The sequence below is a fragment of the Ascaphus truei genome, chromosome 2 (assembly GCF_040206685.1).
Source record: "Ascaphus truei isolate aAscTru1 chromosome 2, aAscTru1.hap1, whole genome shotgun sequence".
NCBI lineage: Eukaryota > Metazoa > Chordata > Amphibia > Anura > Ascaphidae > Ascaphus > Ascaphus truei.
Genome location: NC_134484.1, coordinates 59180695 through 59199329, shown reverse-complemented (window position 1 = coordinate 59199329; position 18635 = coordinate 59180695). Strand labels below are relative to the sequence as shown.

General features: G+C 45.1%; 1 protein-coding gene and 1 long non-coding RNA gene across 3 annotated transcripts in view; one reads left to right on the top strand and one right to left on the bottom strand.

Moving 5' to 3' along the window:
* OXR1 (oxidation resistance 1) overlaps positions 1-18635 on the top strand; it is a 629370-nt gene that overhangs the window by 63055 nt on the left and 547680 nt on the right. The gene's annotated exons all lie outside the window — the stretch shown is intronic.
* LOC142478487 (uncharacterized) lies at positions 10750-16499 on the bottom strand. The gene is made up of 3 exons (XR_012793226.1): positions 16224-16499; positions 13596-13862; positions 10750-12540 (listed from the first exon to the last, which is right to left on the bottom strand). It is a non-coding gene; the product is annotated as an uncharacterized LOC142478487 (long non-coding RNA).

The window sequence follows — 18635 nt, the reverse complement described above, 5'->3', positions numbered from 1 at the left end:
GTGCAGTTAGAACCAGAAGGAAAGGGAAGTACTGGGTATACTAGCAGGGGTGGCTGTTTTTGGGGAGTGTGCAGTGGGTTAATCTATTTTTAAAGTGTGCTGTAATTTGAAGCCTGTAACTTTTCCCCCCCTTTCTCCTGCCTGAGGCAGAGTGGGTGTGGTTGGTTAATTGGCTGGCCTAATACACCTGCAGTGGGTGGGGTTAGTTAATTGATAACCTAACACACCTGGTGGGTGTCCCTATTTAAACAGAGGCATCTAACGAATCCTGAGCTTGCGTGTACAGATTGATCTGTGTGGTTGATTGAAGTGCTGGTTGGTTAAAGTGTGTGCAGTTAGAACCAGAAGCAGTTTGAACAAGGAAGCGGTTAAACAAGGTATAGTTTATTGAAGTACAGTTTACTGTTAGTACTTCTAAACTTCATAGTTGCTAGAATGAGCAGGATTGAAAATGCCACTCAATGCACATCTTGCCACATGTATGTGCACTTGAAGCAGCTGTTCCAAGGAGCATACCGCTGTGAGAAGTGTGAGCAGGTGGTCTCTTTAGAATCAGAGATTGCTGATCTGAAGAGGCAACTTGCAATATTGAGGGACATTGGCAATCTTGAAAGGGAATTAGAGTTCACTGAGCAGGCCCTTGCTTCGACTAGTGGTGCAGATGGTGGCGCTGTTAGTGAGGAGCAGGTAGGTAGCTGGGTGACAGTTAGAAGGGGAAGTAGGGGCAATAGGGAGAGGCAGGTCGTTTCTGAGCTGACACATCCCAATAGATTTGCCATGTTGAGTGAAGCTATTGGGAATGTTGGGTCAGAAATGGCAAGGCTGGGGAGACTAATTCCTCTAGCAGCCAGGGGAATAGTTCCTCCAGCACAATGGGGACTCAGGATGCTCAGATGCAAAGAAAGATTGTGGTGGTAGGGGACTCCATTATTAGGAAGGTAGATAGGGCAATCTGTTGCCGGGACCGCATGAACCGAACAGTTTGTTGTCTCCCGGGTGCTCGGGTTCGGCACATTGCGGATCGGGTAGACAGATTGTTGGGGGGGGGGGGCTGGGATTGACCCGGCGGTCTTGGTACATGTTGGCACCAATGACAAAGTTAGAGAAAGATGGAGGGTCCTAAAAAATGATTACAGGGATCTAGGCCAAAAGCTTAAGGCAAGGACCTCCAAGGTAGTATTTTCTGAAATACTACCAGTGCCATGTGCTACCGCAGGGAGACAGTCAGAGATCAGGGAGGTTAATGCATGGCTAAGAAAGTGGTGTAGGAAGGAGGGGTTTGGGTTTTTAGAGCACTGGGACTCCTTTTCTGAGAGGTGCCATCTATATTCTAGGGAGGGATTGCACCTCAATGAAGAGGGATCTTCTGTGCTAGGGGGGAGAATGCTAAAAAGGTTGGAGGAGATTTTAAACTAGGATGGAGGGGGAGGGGAATGAAACAGATAATGAACTAAATGGAATAGATGAGGATACAAGGTGGTATGGAGGTAGAATGGGGGCAAGTGAAAGTTTGACAAGCAGTGAGATACCCATAGTAAATAGAGATAATACTAGAAAACTTCTAAAGACTAAACCAAGTGGGAGCAGAAAGGAAGGAGCAGATAAGATAGTACAGGCTGAAAAAAAACTTAAATGCATGCTTGCTAATGCAAGAAGCCTGACAGATAAAATGGGGGAGCTTGAATTAATAGCTGCAAGGGAGCAGTATGATATCATAGGCATTACTGAAACATGGTGGGATGAAACTCATGACTGGACAGTTAATTTAGAGGTTATTCTCTTTTTCGGAAGGATCGAACAAATAGAAGGGGAGGAGAAGGGGAGGTGGAGTATGTCTATATGTTAAACCAGATCTAAAACCTATTATAAGGGATGATGTCTATGAAGGGAATGATGAAAATGTAGAGACCTTGTGGATAGAAATTAGCAGTGGAGGTAAAAGTATAAAGAAAATGTTTGTGGGAATATGCTATAAACCACCAAATATCTGTGAGATTGAGGAAGCTAAAATACTTTTGCAAATGGAGAAGGCATCAAAACTGGGTCATGTTTGCATAATGGGGGATTTTAATTATCCAGACATAGACTGGGGCAATGAGATTAGCGTTACAACAAAAGGAAACAGGTTTTTGGGGGTGCTTAAAGATAATTATATGACCCAAATTATTGAGGGACCAATCAGGAGAGGGGCAGTTGTGGATTTGGTCATATCAAACAATGTAGAAGTAATAACAAATATTCAAGTCCTGGAACATTTGGGTAACAGTGATCATAACATGGTCTCATTTGAAATAAATTATCAAAAAACAGATTACTTGGGTTCAACAAAGACTTTAAACTTTAGAAAGGCAGATTTTAATAAACTGAGGTCTAATCTAGTAGTAATACAATGGGATGATGTTTTTGCAGGGGAAAATGTAGAAGATAAATGGGCAGTCTTTAAACCATTGTTAGAAAAGCACACTTATCAGTGTATACCCTTGGGTAATAAGTATAAAAGAAATAAGTCAAAACCAATGTGGCTAAATAAACAGGTAGGGGAGGAAATGGACAAGAAGAGGAAGGCGTTTAGATTCTTTAAGTCAGAAGGGACAGAGACATCGTATCAGAATTATAAGGAATGTAACAATAAATGCAAAAGGGCAATTAAATTAGCAAAAATGGATAATGAAAAAAGGATTGCAATAGAAAGTAAGGTCAACCCTAAAAAGTTCTTTAAGTACCTTAATAACAAAAAAATGAGAAAAGAAAATATAGGACCCTTTCAGTGTGAGATGGGTAGGCAGATTATTGGAGATAAGGAAAAAGCAGAGGTATTAAACAAATTCTTTGCCTCTGTGTTTACCAGGGAAGAATCAAGTTCAATAGTAGCGCCACAGGAGGAAGCCACAACCTCCATATTAATGACCAATTGGTTAACTGAGGAAGAAGTTCATAAGCGACTTGAAAAAATTAAAGTAAATAAGGCACCTGGCCCTGATGGCATACATCCAAGAGTTCTCAAGGAGTTAAGCTCAGTAATAGCAAAACCATTATATTTAATATTTAAGGACTCAATTTCCACATGCTCAGTACTACAAGATTGGCGTAAAGCAGATGTGGTGCCTATATTGAAAAAGGGAGCTAGATCACACCCGGGGAATTACAGACCTGTAAGCCTGACTTCAATAGTAGGGAAACTACTTGAAGGTTTAATACGGGATAATATTCAGGAATACCTAATGGAAAACAAAATTATTAGTAATAGTCAGCATGGATTTATGAAGGATAGATCTTACCAAACTAACCTTATTTGTTTCTTTGAGGAGGTAAGTAGGAATTTAGACCAGGGTAATGCAGTTGATGTGGTCTACTTAGATTTTGCAAAGGCTTTTGATACGGTTTCACACAAGAGGTTGGTGTACAAAATAAAGAAAATTGGACTCAGTAATAATATATGCACCTGGATTGAAAACTGGTTAAAGGACAGACAACAGAGGGTTGTCATAAATGGAACTTTTTCAGGTTGGGCTAAAGTCGTGAGTGGGGTACCTCAAGGATCGGTACTGGGACCCCTGCTTTTTAACTTGTTGATTAATGACCTTGAGGTTGGGATCGAGAGCAAAGTCTCCATCTTTGCTGATGATACTAAATTGTGTAAGGTAATAGAATCAGAGCAGGATGTAATTTCTCTTCAGAAGGACTTGGAGAGACTGGAAACGTGGGCAGGTAAATGGCAAATGAGGTTTAATACAGATAAATGTAAGGTTATGCATTTGGGATGCAAGAATAAAAAGACGACTTACAAATTAAATGGAGATATATTGGGGGAATCCTTGATGGAGAAGGATTTAGGAGTGCTTGTAGACAGCAGGCTTAGCAATAGTGCCCAATGTCATGCAGTAGCTGCAAAGGCAAACAAGATCTTATCTTGCATCAAACGGGCAATGGATGGAAGGGAAGTAAACATAATTATGCCCCTTTACAAAGCATTAGTAAGACCACACCTTGAATATGGAGTACAATTTTGGGCACCAATCCTAAGAAAAGACATTATGGAACTAGAGAGAGTGCAGAGAAGAGCCACCAAATTAATAAAGGGGATGGACATTCTAACTTATGAGGAGAGGCTAGCTAAATTAGATTTATTTACATTAGAAAAGAGTTGTCTAAGAGGGGATATGATAACTATATACAAATATATTCAGGGACAATACAAGGAGCTTTCAAAAGAACTATTCATCCCACGGGCAGTACAAAGGACTCGGGGCCATTCCTTAAGGTTGGAGGAAAGGAAATTTCACCAGCAACAAAGGAAAGGGTTCTTTACAGTAAGGGCAGTTAAAACGTGGAATTCATTACCCATGGAGACTGTGATGGCAGATACAATAGATTTGTTCAAAAAAAGGTTGGACATCTTTTTAGATGGGAAAGGTATACCGGGATATACCAAATAAGTATACATGGGAAGGATGTTGATCCAGGGATTATTCCGATTGCCAATTCTTGGAGTCAGGAAGGAATTAATTTTTCCCCTTAATGGGGTTTTTTGTTTGCCTTCCTCTGGATCAATAAGTAAGTATAGATATAGAATAAAGTATCTGTTGTCTAAATTTAGCATAGGTTGAACTTGATGGACGTACGTCTTTTTTCATCCTTATCTACTATGTAACTATGTAACTATGATTGTTTAGCAAGAGTAGGTCCCGAACCTATTAATTGTATTAATTATTGTAGGTAGAGATGTTTTTGGTTCAGATACAAAAAGCAGCATATCATTTGCAAAGAGTGACATTTTTGTTTCCCATGTGCCAATTCGAATACCTCGGAACTCTTTAGTCTGGGTTAGATAATGGCTCTAAAGCCATAATGGATCACATCGGGGACAATGGGCATCCCTGCTTCATTCCTTATGCTAATGTAGAAGTCTCTGATGGTTATTGACTGTCACTGATGCTTCTGTTTTATTGTAAATTTCCATGTTAGTGTTCAGAAATGTGCCCTCTATTCCAAATTGTTTGACCCCTTCCTGCCGGCCACGCGAACCATTCCGAACCCTCCTGTGTATTGTTACTGAACATGTCCCCCTGAAAGCCTGCCCCACGAGAGGTTGAACCTCCTCCCCCCGAAATGTGTTCTAAATATAAGTCAACATCCCTATCGTCCCACGTAACCACTCCTTTATTCTCCGGCATACTTTTCCTGAATTCTACGTCGTATGTCCACCATCCCATTCCCCCGTATTTTTGGAACGCCTTCCTGATTATGTCCTGATATTTGAACAACGCGGAGCATAATTGTGGCTCCTTTTCACCCGCCACGCCCGCCAATATCCCAAACGCCTGCACCCAGTTACCGAAAGTGCGTGGGTACAACCGTCTTTCTACATCGTCCTTCTTAGCCTCCCCTTTCTTCTCGGATTTCGCTACCGCCTCGTTGTACCCGGGAAGCAACGTCAGTAACTCAACGTAGTCCCCTGCCCAAATTCTTTCCTTCACCTCGTCTGACAGATGCACGCCCAGGGATCGGGTGACCGCTATGTACGAATCCCTATATGCCGCATCCCCCACCCTCTTTGACCCTGATGCCGCTACTGGCACCATGGTCCCCGCCCCTTCCGCTGCTCCTCCTACTGCGCTAGCTGCTGCCGTTACTCCCGCTCCCTGACCTGCCGCTGTTACCTGACTAACTGCTGGTCCTGCGCTGCCCGCGCCCCCGTTGGCACCTTCCTTCCCCATCAAAACCTGTTTCTGTGTAATCCTAGCTGATGCGCTTGCTGCTCCGGGGTTCCCCCCTGCTGCTGTTCCTCCTTGTGCCTCGCTTGACTTGCCTATGCCTGCCGCTAGTAACGCCGCCTGAACGACCTTTTCCATTATGCTGATCAATCTGGCCTCGGCATTGCCCGCCGCCCCCGCTACCGAACTCTCCAGTATCGGGGAACCGCTGATGCCTGGCAAGGTAGCCCCCCTAAATGCGTAGTTCACTTACGCTTACCCTTTGGTGTCCCGGTCCCCGGCGGCGATGTGAACCGCCTGTCGGGACCAACCTCGAGGCCCTTGCCCCTCCGCGTTCTATTTGCAGGCCCGACGGGGCGCCCCGGCCGCTTACGAACCATGGACGACGTACCAGCGCCGCAAAGCGAGGTCGACCGTGCCCCGACCGCTCCAGCCTTTCCTGTAAGAGAAAACAAGATTGAACCACCTCCCCAGAGGATTCATCAATTTCTAATCGTAAGTTCACCATCCGGGGCTCCAGTTCTCTCCCCCCCGCACGTGCCCGCTGTTGGCCCCACGTGCTCCGCTCATCCGCCTTAGGCGCCAATCGCTGCCCCCCATGGCCCGTCTGTCGTTCAGCTCACGGCCAGACCCACACCTCCATCCCCGCGCCCGGAGGTGGGATCTTCCGCCCATGTTGGACCTCATACCCGTGCTCATACCTACATATATATATCTATATACATAAATATACGCACTTTTTTTTTTGTAGACCAACCGCCACCTTCCGTTCGCTTGCCGTCCAGGCTGCGTCCCCGTCCCCACAGCCTCTCCCATGACCAGGCTGTGGCCCTCCCCCCAGTCGCCACTGACGTACCCTTCTGCAACCCGACTGGATGTCGTGCTCCGCCGCTAGGACCGCCTTCGTCGCTTGATGACGACCATGCCGTGGCCTCCGAACCCGCTTGAGCGCTTTCCCGGCTGCTCGACCCTCCTTGGTTGCTCCCGGATCCCTGCGTCAGTGCCCGCAATTGCTGGTGCAACCACCCCTCGTCGTGGTCCTGTGCTTCTGCCAAGAGCCGCATCGTATTGGCCTGTAACAACATTCCCCAAAAGAACTGCGTGCCAGTGCTGTGCCTATGCACTGGCTTTACTGCATGACTGCTGTAATAACAAAATTACATGTTACCCCTTGCATATCAGCTTTTTTTTTGTTGAGTGTATAAACATATATATATATATGCACATATCATACCTATATATACCTATATCCACATATATACCTATATGCATGCCCACATACCTACGCCCATACATACATATCTCCGTGCCGCTCCAGCATGCTACCCCTGTGAATTGCCCCCTCTACCCTGCGAGGGGTTGCTGGATCTGGGAGCAATGAGCTATGTTGAGGGCCGGACCCAATCCCCCGACCCCCTGCTTGAATGCAAGGGAGACGGAGTAACCCATGGCCCGGCCACCCTGACCCGCACTGACCACGGTCGGTCAGAGCCACTCAGCCGTGACCAATCCCCCAATAGGATCCCTGCAATGCCGCCCTCCAGAGGCACATGTCCTGGTAATACCCATCCTTTCGATAGTCCCCCCCAGTACGGCAGAGCGTGTGCGACCCAATATCTGTGTGTCCCCCTTGCCTACGCCACCCCCTTGTGCGTGCCCGCACCCGTATACATACCTTTGCATATATGTGTATACGTCCCCATCTCCATATACATACTGCCCTGTCCATGCCCATATACACATCTACTCGCATATACATCCACCCATGTACCCGCACCCGCCTCATATATATATATATATATATCCATATATACATGTCCACATACACGCACATATGCCCGTGCCCATATATATAACATAAATATATACGCCTCTACGTCCCAATCTGTCTATACGCGTATATATGCCCTTACATCCCCCCCATATATCTGCACACGTAAACATCCCCACTCACATCTACCCGATACATACCTACCTATATACGCCCATAACCCTAATTATATATTCGCCTACGCAGCCTCATGCGCCAGTAGGCCAACCTTGCCCCTACTGCTTTCCTCCCCCCCCCCCCACGCACGCCACCGTGTGCAGGGGTCCACGTGGCTCCACCACCCATTCGCAGCCTTTGTCCCCTGCCCCCCCCAGCCTCTGCCTCCCCCCGCAGCGGGACCGCGTGCCACGCGTTCAGGGAAGGATGCGTCCCCAGCGCGTACCGGCTGTTTGCGCGCCTGCCTCTCGTCCTGCTCCCGAGGAGGCGAGACCGCACGGGAGACCCACGCACCCGCCTCCCTCAGCTACCCGGCTCCTCCTGCCATGCCGCAGCTGGTAGCTAGAGCGCGCCGTGTGGGAGTGAGCGTGGGAATGATCTCTGGAGCAGGAGTCCCGGCGCCTATCCTCCTCCTTCCCCCCCACCCGCCGATTGCTCCACCCGGCGCTCCGGCCCAGATGGAGGACGGGGGTGGCCAGACAAGTGCCGGTGAGCGCATGGACGGCCACGGAGTCCCTCTCCTCCCTGCATCCCGCCCCCCCTCTCCGCCAGTTCAAAATGCACGGCAATACGGGAGGAGGGAGTGCCTGGGAATTGACCTTAAATGTACCGGAGAGGAGAGGGACCACCGAATCTGTGGCAAGCCAGGAGCAAGAGGCCGCACCTCCCTCCTGACTCCCAGTTTTAAGCCTAAAACCCCTCCCCCGGCCACTCTTGCGGCCAATCCGGTTCGGGGAGGCCGAGCCTCCCGGTCATCTGCTGTGCTGCCCAATCAGGCTAGGCCAGCTTCATAATGAATAGCATCAGGGACAATGGGCATCCCTACTTCGTTCCTTATGCCAATGTTAAAGTCTCTGATGGTTATTGATCGTCACTGATGCTTCTGTTTTATTGTAAATTTCCATGTTAGTGTTCAGAAATTTACCCTCTATTCCAAATTGTTTAGACATATATAAGGTTCCCCAAGGATTATACTTTATTAGGGTGTTATAATGTGTGTATAAAAATCCATGCAGTCACCCTAAGCATTTACATAGCAGCCAGGATGTCTGCCTAGCCAGCTGGGCTCAAAGGGGACCCAGGATGTCAGAGGTGTCGGGCCATTTGGTGGCAAGGAGGGGCAGTGGAAAAGGCCCCAACAGCCATTTTGGTTCTCTCAGACTCTGCTGAGCCTTCCCCGCAGATAGCCATGACCCATTCCCTGACATCATCAGCTAGATGAGCCCTGCTCTGATTGGCTGGTGGGAAATGTTCCCACGCTTGAGTCCATGTTAAAACATAGCTCACGGTAATCTATAAAGGGGGCTACTGCACTCAGAGCGTCTTCAGATTCTAAGCACCCAGTCAAGCAAGTAAATTCCAGTCCTCCAGAGAGAGGGGAGCTTGGGCGCCTGGAACTGCAGGCTGATTTCAGTTCCAGGACATTGCGGGCTAAGTCCCGGTGAGGGGGAAATCCTTGTTTAGGATTTTCTGCAACAAGGAAAGTCTAGTTTTTTACCCCAGTTCCCAAGTAAGTGTGTCTTTTTGCCAGTAGTTTGTGTTCCATTGTGTATATGCTTATTTAAATGAATAAACTACAATTTATTTCATTACCTATTTTGCTCAGTGAATAATCCTGGTATAAAAAGGTGTAAACTGCCTGACCTCCCGTGACATAGTCAATGATAGATAATACCTTACAGATATTGTGGCTGACTTTCTACTGCAAGGGTGCTCAACTCCAGTCCTCAAGCCCTCCTAACAGGCCTGGTTTTCAGGATATCCCAGCTTCAGAACAGATTACTTAATCAGAGGTTCAGTCAAAGACAGAGCCTCTGATTGAGCCACCTGTGCTGAAGCAAGGACTGATTGAGCCACCTGTGCTGAAGCTGGGATATCCTGAAAACCTGGCCTGTTGGGGATGCTTGAGGACTGAAGTTGAGCACCCCTGTTTTGCCGGGTACAAAACCTGTCTGGTTCTCCGATATCAGTGATGGTATAATCTTTTTAAATCTATTAGCTAATATTTTGGTTAGTAGTTTGAAATCCTGATTTAACAGGGATATAGGGCAATATGTCTCTTCCCTTTTTATAGATCACTTACATGATAGCTTTGTTGAAGGTTAATTGGTTCATTCAGGTTATTAATACAGTATGTTTCCGCAATCTGTGGCAGCTTTAGATGTTTCCAGAACGGATTCCTGTTTTCTAGATTTTCCTGCCTGGCCTCGTAGCTTCTTGTAGAAGTTCTCAAATTATTTTGCTATCTGTTACCCGCTGTATCTTTAATGGCTGATATAATAGTAGGGGTAAATGTATCTTTAATAGCTGATATAATAGTAGGGGTAAAGGCCGGTTTTGGTTGCATTGGCTAATAGGTTTCCTGACTTCTTTCCAAATTTAAAGAATTTCAAATTGTTAAAAGATCTATTAGCTCCTATCTTATCTTGAATTACTTTATCTTATTCCAACCGTGCTTTGAGCTATTTATCATGAGGCTTCGGCACTGTCAGAAAGGGACCCCAGCTGTGTTAATCCTTATGGGAAATTAGTCTACTGAATTTTGGGGTGTGGGAAAGTCGTGATCGGGCCCACGGTCAGGCTCTGTTCAGCTGTAAGAAAAAATGGGGAATGACCCCCAAATATACCTGAGGCTACTACCAGGGCTGTAAATATATCAGTCCATAGAACAGGGAGGAAGACACCACTTCTTCATGAAATGTTGCTATAAAGGCTTAAAGAAACTTCATCCGTCTTTGGACTAAATCAGGGTGGGGGGCTGGGAAGCATAAAACACCGGTAGAAGTACAGAAAGGCACGTCCAAGGAAATGCCCAAAGGTAAGTCAATATATCCGGTAACCGTTGGCCTCACCTGCACCCTGTATCCTGCGGTGAAAATTAGCTGGTCAGTACTCACGAGAACTCATGTGGTCTGCCTGCAGTGCTGATAGGTAAACAGCGTGGTTCCAAGCTGCTCGTGGTGTCGGCGTGCTCCAGCCGGATGTGACGACAGGGGGAAGAAAAAACAAGTGACGCGGCGGTCACAGCTCCTCCAAACAGCCAAACGCATTGAAAAAGTAAAAAACTTTATTAAATCAAAAAGTGAATATCAGCAAAAGAACACTCTGACGCGTTTCATCCAGGAATGGACTTTATCAAAGAGTCACAAATTTGAAGTAAATTATACTCCATCTGTAACGTGTAACCTAACTACAAAATAACCATAGCCCACTCACCCCCCTCACCACTAAACAGAACTAACTACAGCATATTGTCATTGAATTCTATATACAGAATTAGCCCATTTAAATCCACTGAAACCAGCACATTCACTGTCTGCAGCTACACACAAAAACTAAAAACAAAGCATGGCAGAAGCAGCTGCAGCCACACTGCGATCTCTGGAGATGCTTGTGGTCCATCACCAGCCTTGGACTTTCATGCTGGCCACCTCTGGCTGGAAAATGTCCTCAGTAGGTTTAGTGCCAGAGCCATTGTCCAGTTGAGTTATGACAAAGTTGTGCATTAAAATTATGCTTCCATATTGTTTGTCCGGAGTAGTGCAGTGCACATTTTTGTAAGGTCCCATTTAACGGATGGAACTTTTACATTTTAGGTACTATGTAATGCCAACCATGTTGGTCCATCATGTCCGTGTGGGCATTTGAGATGTACATTTCAAATAACTGTATCAGTTGCCATTTAGTACAGTAGGTGTATCTTTTTGTGATGGTGGTGTTGACAAGTATTTGTCTGTATTACTATTTGTAGATGCCAAAAGACAAGTAAGTGCAACTGCGCTGGATGTGCAGGCTGTAATAAAAAAGTAGGACTAGTAGGATAGTGTTCACTATAAAGTACAATAGAACTGAATGCAATATAACAATGCATCACAATCATCTCTGGTTTGAACGGCTATATGGATTCTAATATACAGTTAATGTAGTTACTCCTTTCCCCGACAGGTTCTGAAATGGGCCTGCCAGTCAAATCACAGGAAGACAGGGCCAGCCAGCCAGTCCTGATGTTTGTGGGGGGGAGGTGTGTTATGTGGGCTCAGCGTGTTGTGTGTGTGTGTGTGGAGGGTGGGGGGTTGTGGGAGGTGAAGGGGGTGTGTTTTTGTGTGGGGGTGAGGGTGTTGGGGTGTGGTTATGGGTGGTGAGGAGGAAGGGGGACTGTGTTTGTTTTTTCAGTATATTTTTGTGGGGGGATGTTTTTTTTTCATAAAAATGAGTGGCGTTTACTAGAATTTCCACTACACATTCATTAGTGTTTGTAACCTACTATGTATTAGTACTGTAGCAGTAGTCCCGAAAAACACCTTAATAAGCCTCTTTCAGCTATAGTTATCCAATCCTACACTCCGCTAACCCCCCTCTCCACTAGCCCTGCATTTTTATATATATTTTGTTTAATGAAGAAAATAAGTATTAAAAAATAATTTATGGCATAGTCAACAAACGTACAACACTATTACAACAAAACAAACATGCATAACTTAACTACAACATAACCAGAGCCCACTCGCCCCCACCCTTCCTTTCCACTAACCATTACATTACAAAACCCTCATTCCAGCAGGTCCTTTTTGCTTTTCGTTCTTTGTATGCATACAATAGAAAACCATTTTCAGTGTTCCAGTCTCTGGTTCCACAGTTGAAGTAATGAAGCTCCCAACATCAGCAGTTATTTCAGTAATAGTGACATTGGCTTCCTTTCATGTTTGCACTCTTTTGATTAATGTCTGTACTGGAAAGTGTACCGGTTTTCAGATACTTTCAAGGACAATAGTGGAATCTTTGCATCAGTTTCCTTACCAATCCTTTTGGATACTGTGCAGTTATTCAAGTGATCTTTCGCTGTTAGAAAAAAAATATCAAAAACATGCTGTTACAATATTAGTAGTCTCACCCACCCCTCACCCCACTCCCCTTACCTATTGCATTGTGCTTAAGAGCTCTGAGCCATGACTGTAGCATTAAGCAAACAAAACTTGGCAATTCTAAATGATTGTTTTGTTGGCCAAGTTGAACATATCTTGAATTACAGATAAGTAGCTTTAAATAACTGCATTTGCACAGACACAAAATGTATGTTCTGTTCTTTAATCATGCACTTCTACAGTTTTCAGTAGGTAGGAATACTGACCTCAGTCTTTTCCCTCTCACTTACCCGGCACTGCAGCCGCATAAAGTATGGGAACAACCCTGGCTCTCTGCCTGAGCCCGGTTTTAATAGTTCTCTGTGTAATAATCATGTAACAATTTGTAAGCAAAAGGTTTCAAAACATTCTTGCAGTACACTGCATTGTAGTAGCCTGTTTCCGTCAGCTCTGCCCCCCCCCCCTCCCCCCCCAACGCGCCAATCTGAATAATCTATTAAAGCCTCTATTCTGAAGCCAGGGTCACGTGTGATGTGTGAATAGCCCCAAATAGCATTAACTCAGCCCCCTTTCCAAATCACTCCAAGTCCTATAACATTTCCTTCACTTTATTGGAAAAGCAGCAGTAAATACAGGCTCTTGTGGATGGTGTGTAGTTGTGATTTGTAGTTAGAAACAGGTAGAAAGAGATGGCCTTGCCATGGGAGAGTAACAGAGATGGGTGCTGTACTCACTGTCTCCAGGGTGAAAAAGGAAGTGAGGAGCAAGGGTCACACTAGAAGTGAGATGAGACAAACTACTGTCATCAAAGACAGAGGGGAGGGCAGAATAGCCCATTCTGAGAAGAATCTCAGAGGTTGGCTGTAGCAACTCACTGGTTACATGCTCAGAGGCAGAAAGGGCAACATATTGGTACATCACCCAGGCACGGTGTGTGTGTGTGTGGAAACTACATGCAGCTGAAAATAAGAAACTGACAGGCAGAAGCTGCTAACAAGGGGGGGTGAACAGTGAGAGCAAAAATGGGCTTACTTGTTCCATGATAGCCTCATCAGTAGTCAATACTAGTCAGTTGTTCCCAGCCCTGGCCATTGTTCAGAGTACTGACCCCATGCGAGATCCTTAAGAAAAGAAACTTGACCCAGTTGATTCCACTGTCCTTAATGAATGTTGCAGATGCAATGTGTTTTTGTTCCTTGTCTTGAAAGAACAGATGACATGATGTGAAGTATTCAGAAATGTAAGGTGCTGCCACCTGAGCTGTAATGACCTCCTAGAAGTAATCTTTATCCATGATACCTACAGATACAATAAACATGACATAATGTGTTGTAGTTGATGGGAAAAGGGGCAGGGTCACACTAAGATACAATTACTGTTCTCAACACTGAAACAGATGTGGCTTACCTTCAAATATAACTATAGGTCCTTGTCCAAGTCTAGAGATTTCCCACCACACATAAAGCCTGTTTAGATTGAGGTTTCAGGGATTAAAACATTTTTTCCCTGATTGCTATAGTGGAAAATTGTTCCAGAGTGACAGATGTTTCATCAGAAAATATGACATCCTCAAACGGTTCTCCACTCTCAATCCATGCACATGCTTAGTCAACTCTTTTAATCAACTTTTATCATACTCTCTGCAATAACAATAAAAAAGTGACTAGAACAGGAATGTGGCATAATGTTCGTGCAAATCCCTTGGCATGGGCAGAAACAAACTGTACAGAGCACTGTAGCTCACACGTCCAGCCCAAGTTGCATATCATTAGTCTGATGCTGCATTCAGACTCTGGAATATCATGCTTGTGATGCAGAATATTACTAACCTCTGTTTTAGGCTGGGGCCATAGAGGGGGTAGCAGGGCTGAAGCACGCTGACGCTGAGGCTCGGCTGCTGAAATCTGTGCGATTTCATGCCCATGCAGGCGAGCCAGCGGGCGCGATCGGGAGGCGGGGGGAGACTGAGGGAGGCGGGGCAGTGAAGTCGCTGGGCCAATCGCCCGCGACGCACCGACATCAGCGTCACGGCGCCGACATCACGGCGCCGTGACGTTGACGCTGCTCCGCTCTGATTGGATGTTTTCAGCCGACAGTGCTCTAAAAACAGCTTGGCTGTCGGCTGAAAAATCCAGTGCCTCAGCACGCCTGCGGACGCTCGCGTGAGCCCCCTTAAAGACATCCTCATTGAGGATGCAGGGCTCAGCGCGGAGCGTCCGCATGACTCAGCGTGGCCTCCCCTGCTATGGTCTCGGCCTTAGACTGTTCATCCTTTTCCATGCTGACCTCATCAATGTGAAAAGAAAAAATTATAAAGATAAAGGAGTGCACAGACATACTACAGACCATTCTACAAACCTTTATCTTCCATAAAGCATGATACCTTATGCAGTGTAGTGTCATCTGGATATCATCTTGCCGCAGCCACTGCTGGATCCTCATGATTGTGAATCCCTTCTTGTACAGTACATGTGCTTTGTTATAATATTTTTTGTTAATTTTTTTGTGGTTATAGTTCGTTTCAGAATGTACTAGTGCATGTTTAATGCAGCTTCGTAATGCAGATTGTATACCATTGTAAGTATGCTGATGCAGTAAAATTAGAGTCCTACGTTTGACACTTGACCACAATAATGTCAGGGAAATCCCTGACGTCCTTTAAGCCCGTACATAGTCTGCAGATCCCGATTGTCCACTGGGACTGCTGCTCCGCACAGAGTGCTGCCATGAGACCTTCTCTCTGTCTTTGTCCTGCACCTTTCCTCTGTTTCTGCCTGTCCTATATTAGTCTTCGGTTTCTGTGTAGTCTTTGCCTTTATTTTGTATTGCTACTACCCTTACCTGCCCTTAGTCTGACTTCCACCTGTCTCTTGTTTTATGCCTGTAGCTTGTTTGAGCTGTCAAGTAGTTTTTTTTAAAACACGTCCTTGCCTATTGTTTAGCTTAATTCGATGAAACTCATGCAATAGGCACTCCGGCCAGTAGGTGTAGAGTGTACATGTGCAGTAATTGAATGGAATGTATATTAGTTCCATACTGTATACATAGAGCACACATGCACAGCGGTGTTCTGACAAAGAAGCACAGTAATTATCTTGCAGGTGAAACTGTACAAGTGACAGCCAGGGCATGTTGGTGGAAGATTGTATTATTTTTCCCAAGTCTTTGTCATTTCGGTTATTATATAAAGCAAAACATATTTTCATAAATCCTGCATACAGTACATCTAAAGTACATGTTTCTCTAATTTACTTTAATAAATGTCATAATTGATAAAGACTGACGGTGTCTGTTATCTGAAGTTTTCTAGCATTGAAAGTCTACGGGAATAAGGGGTGGGTTACATTACACAGAACAGTACAAAATGAGCATTGCTGTAGCAATAGCCTCGGAATAGGGTGCATTGAATTTAGGTTAAAGACACCAGCACTGGTTACTGCAAAATACTACGGCAGCAGTAAAACACAATTTGGCAGCTGTCCGAGAATTACTAGGGAATCCCACTTTGTTTTGCACAGTCACAGGAACAGAAAACAGAAAATCATGCTACATCTGTATGTAGCACCCTTATAACCCCCTCCCCCCCTACCCCCGCACCCCCCAATGGAGATCTGTTCTTCCTAGATAAGTGCCTCTTGTTACCGGTGTGATGGTGCATACCTGTAGGCACACAGCAGACTGAGTGCTCCGCAAATGGTATTAGGGAGTATCAACAGAGCAGGTTCTCAGCATCAGGTCTCATAGTGCAGCGCCTCCAGATCATAGGGTGATGGTACAGCTGGTGTTTATTGAAGCAGTCACATCATACTCCAACTTCTCCTCTTCCTTTGTTCAGTCCTCAGGGGCTTGAGGCCCCAAGGAGCCCATTTTTAAACCCCTTACCCCCTAATGGGGCAAGGTGGAATCGCTCCCACTCCACAGAGGGAGGGAAACAAACCTACACAATTTAGTGGAGTGCCAACCTTTATACTTGGGGAGGGGTTTGTAACCCTGCCCCATAACAGGGCAGGTCCAGGTACTGACAGGCATCACACCACTTGCATGTGATCCAGTCAGTACCCTCCCAGGCATGACACTCCAAACTGCCGTTAGGCCTGCACCTGGATATGGCAATATTGTATCCTATCCAGTCTGCAACTCACATGCTAGGCCTCTGTGCCCCAACACTGCCTGTTTTTATCAGGACTTATAATGTTAGGGCCAAAGAAAGGTATAGCCTGAGGCACTAGGCTACATGTACATGCAAAAAAATGCCCATGCACAAAAGTACAGGTACACATAAAAATGCAGTAAGAAGATTTTCCCTTGAATCCACTATAGCACTGTGAGTTAAAGTATCTCATTCAGATATTTTTTGCAATTAGTGGATCAGTCAACAATTTCTGGATGATATTCTAATTTAGAATTTGAAGCTTTTATTCATATGTTATGTTTTACAAGTATTTGTATCTCAATATAATTTCCAGTATTAGTGGGAAATAAGTTTCAGTGCCACTTCTAAATGAGAAGCTGTGCTGGTCATCTTGAACAAACAATGTTACATTCCTGCCTTGGTCATTTCATACCATGAAGAAATCACAAAGACACAGTGCCTTCCTCGGATGTACGCAGGGTTGCCACCACTCTGGGTTTGACCCGGAGACTATGGATTTTGGGACTTACCTCCGGCTATGGGTTCAGCCTGTTAATCTCCGTGTGGCAACATGGTGCGGCGGCGTCTCCGGCATCCTCCGGCTTTCTCCTGCATCTCCCCCTGCAACTCCTATGAAGATGGCTGTTCGGCATCATGTGACGCCACATTGCCGTGACAACGGGACGCTACGCTGCGTCACTTTGCCATGGCAATTTGACGCAGCGCAACACCATGACGTCACGTAGTGTCCCATTGTCATGGCAATGCGGTGTCATTTGACACCGCGCAGCCATGTTCATAGGAGTTGTAGGTGGTGATACAGGAGGATGCCGGCGGACGCCGCCTCAGGTAAGAGAGAAATATTTTTACATTTTTCTCCGGGTTGGCCTTCAGTAGAAGGTGGCAACCCTGGATGTACTGTACTTGAAAAAGAAATATATATTTCAGTGTAATGTCATAGGTGAAATATGGTAATTTTAAACGTATTGATCAACCAACTAGTTATAATCAAATCCCGTTTGCCAGGAGAATTGTTATTATTATTATTATTATTATTATTATTCATAAACATTCTGCTTGTATGTGTTTTTTTTAATGATACCTGAATCAGGCAGAGCAGAACTGCCGATTTCTTACAAAATGTAACCCCCCCCCCCCCCCTCCCCCAGTTACAGTAAAATATAGTGAAGATTTATTTGTTAATAATAAAATGGTGTCCCTGCTGGGCAGCCAGTATATGGAGGATAATTTCACAATGATGTGCTAGCACTTCCATTCTGCTCTGGAAATTCCCCAGTGCATACGGTACAGTATATCCTGTACTGCTGTGGTTTCCGGTAACAAAGAAACAGTGCCTGCTTCTCGGTGGGACCCCTCTTGGTCTAAGAGGAGGAAGAGGGAAAAAAAAAAGGCTAATTTAGAATAAAGATGCCAAATATAAGTAGTAATAATATGTGATTGAAAGACATACTCCCCTATATATACTGTTGAGAGATGGCAATCTGCAAGAAAATGAATACGCAAAGTGATTGCGACTTGCCTTTTAGACTATAAAAGTGTTCTGTATTTCCTAGTAATATTATGTACTGGATGATTGGGATTTAACGAGATCCATCTTAGACAGAATTGAACTTCTAAGTCTTCTTTCTAACATTATCCCAGCAAAGCAGCTTATATTACAACACTGTTCTTTCTTTTTTTTTGTAAGTTTATATGTAGAATTGTAGCTTCCTATATTGCTTGTGCTATAAATTCAGGCACTGCTGATGCATTTCAAAATTGAAATAAAAAAATTGAAACCCCACTCATATTCTTTCTGCCAGTAGTAGCGTACTGAATTGGCATTAGCCTTCATTTGCTTTAGGCTATGCATTTTTGGCTGTTGATGCTTAGGATAAAATTACATGGTCCCTTGTGGTGAATATAAACCTGCTTGCATT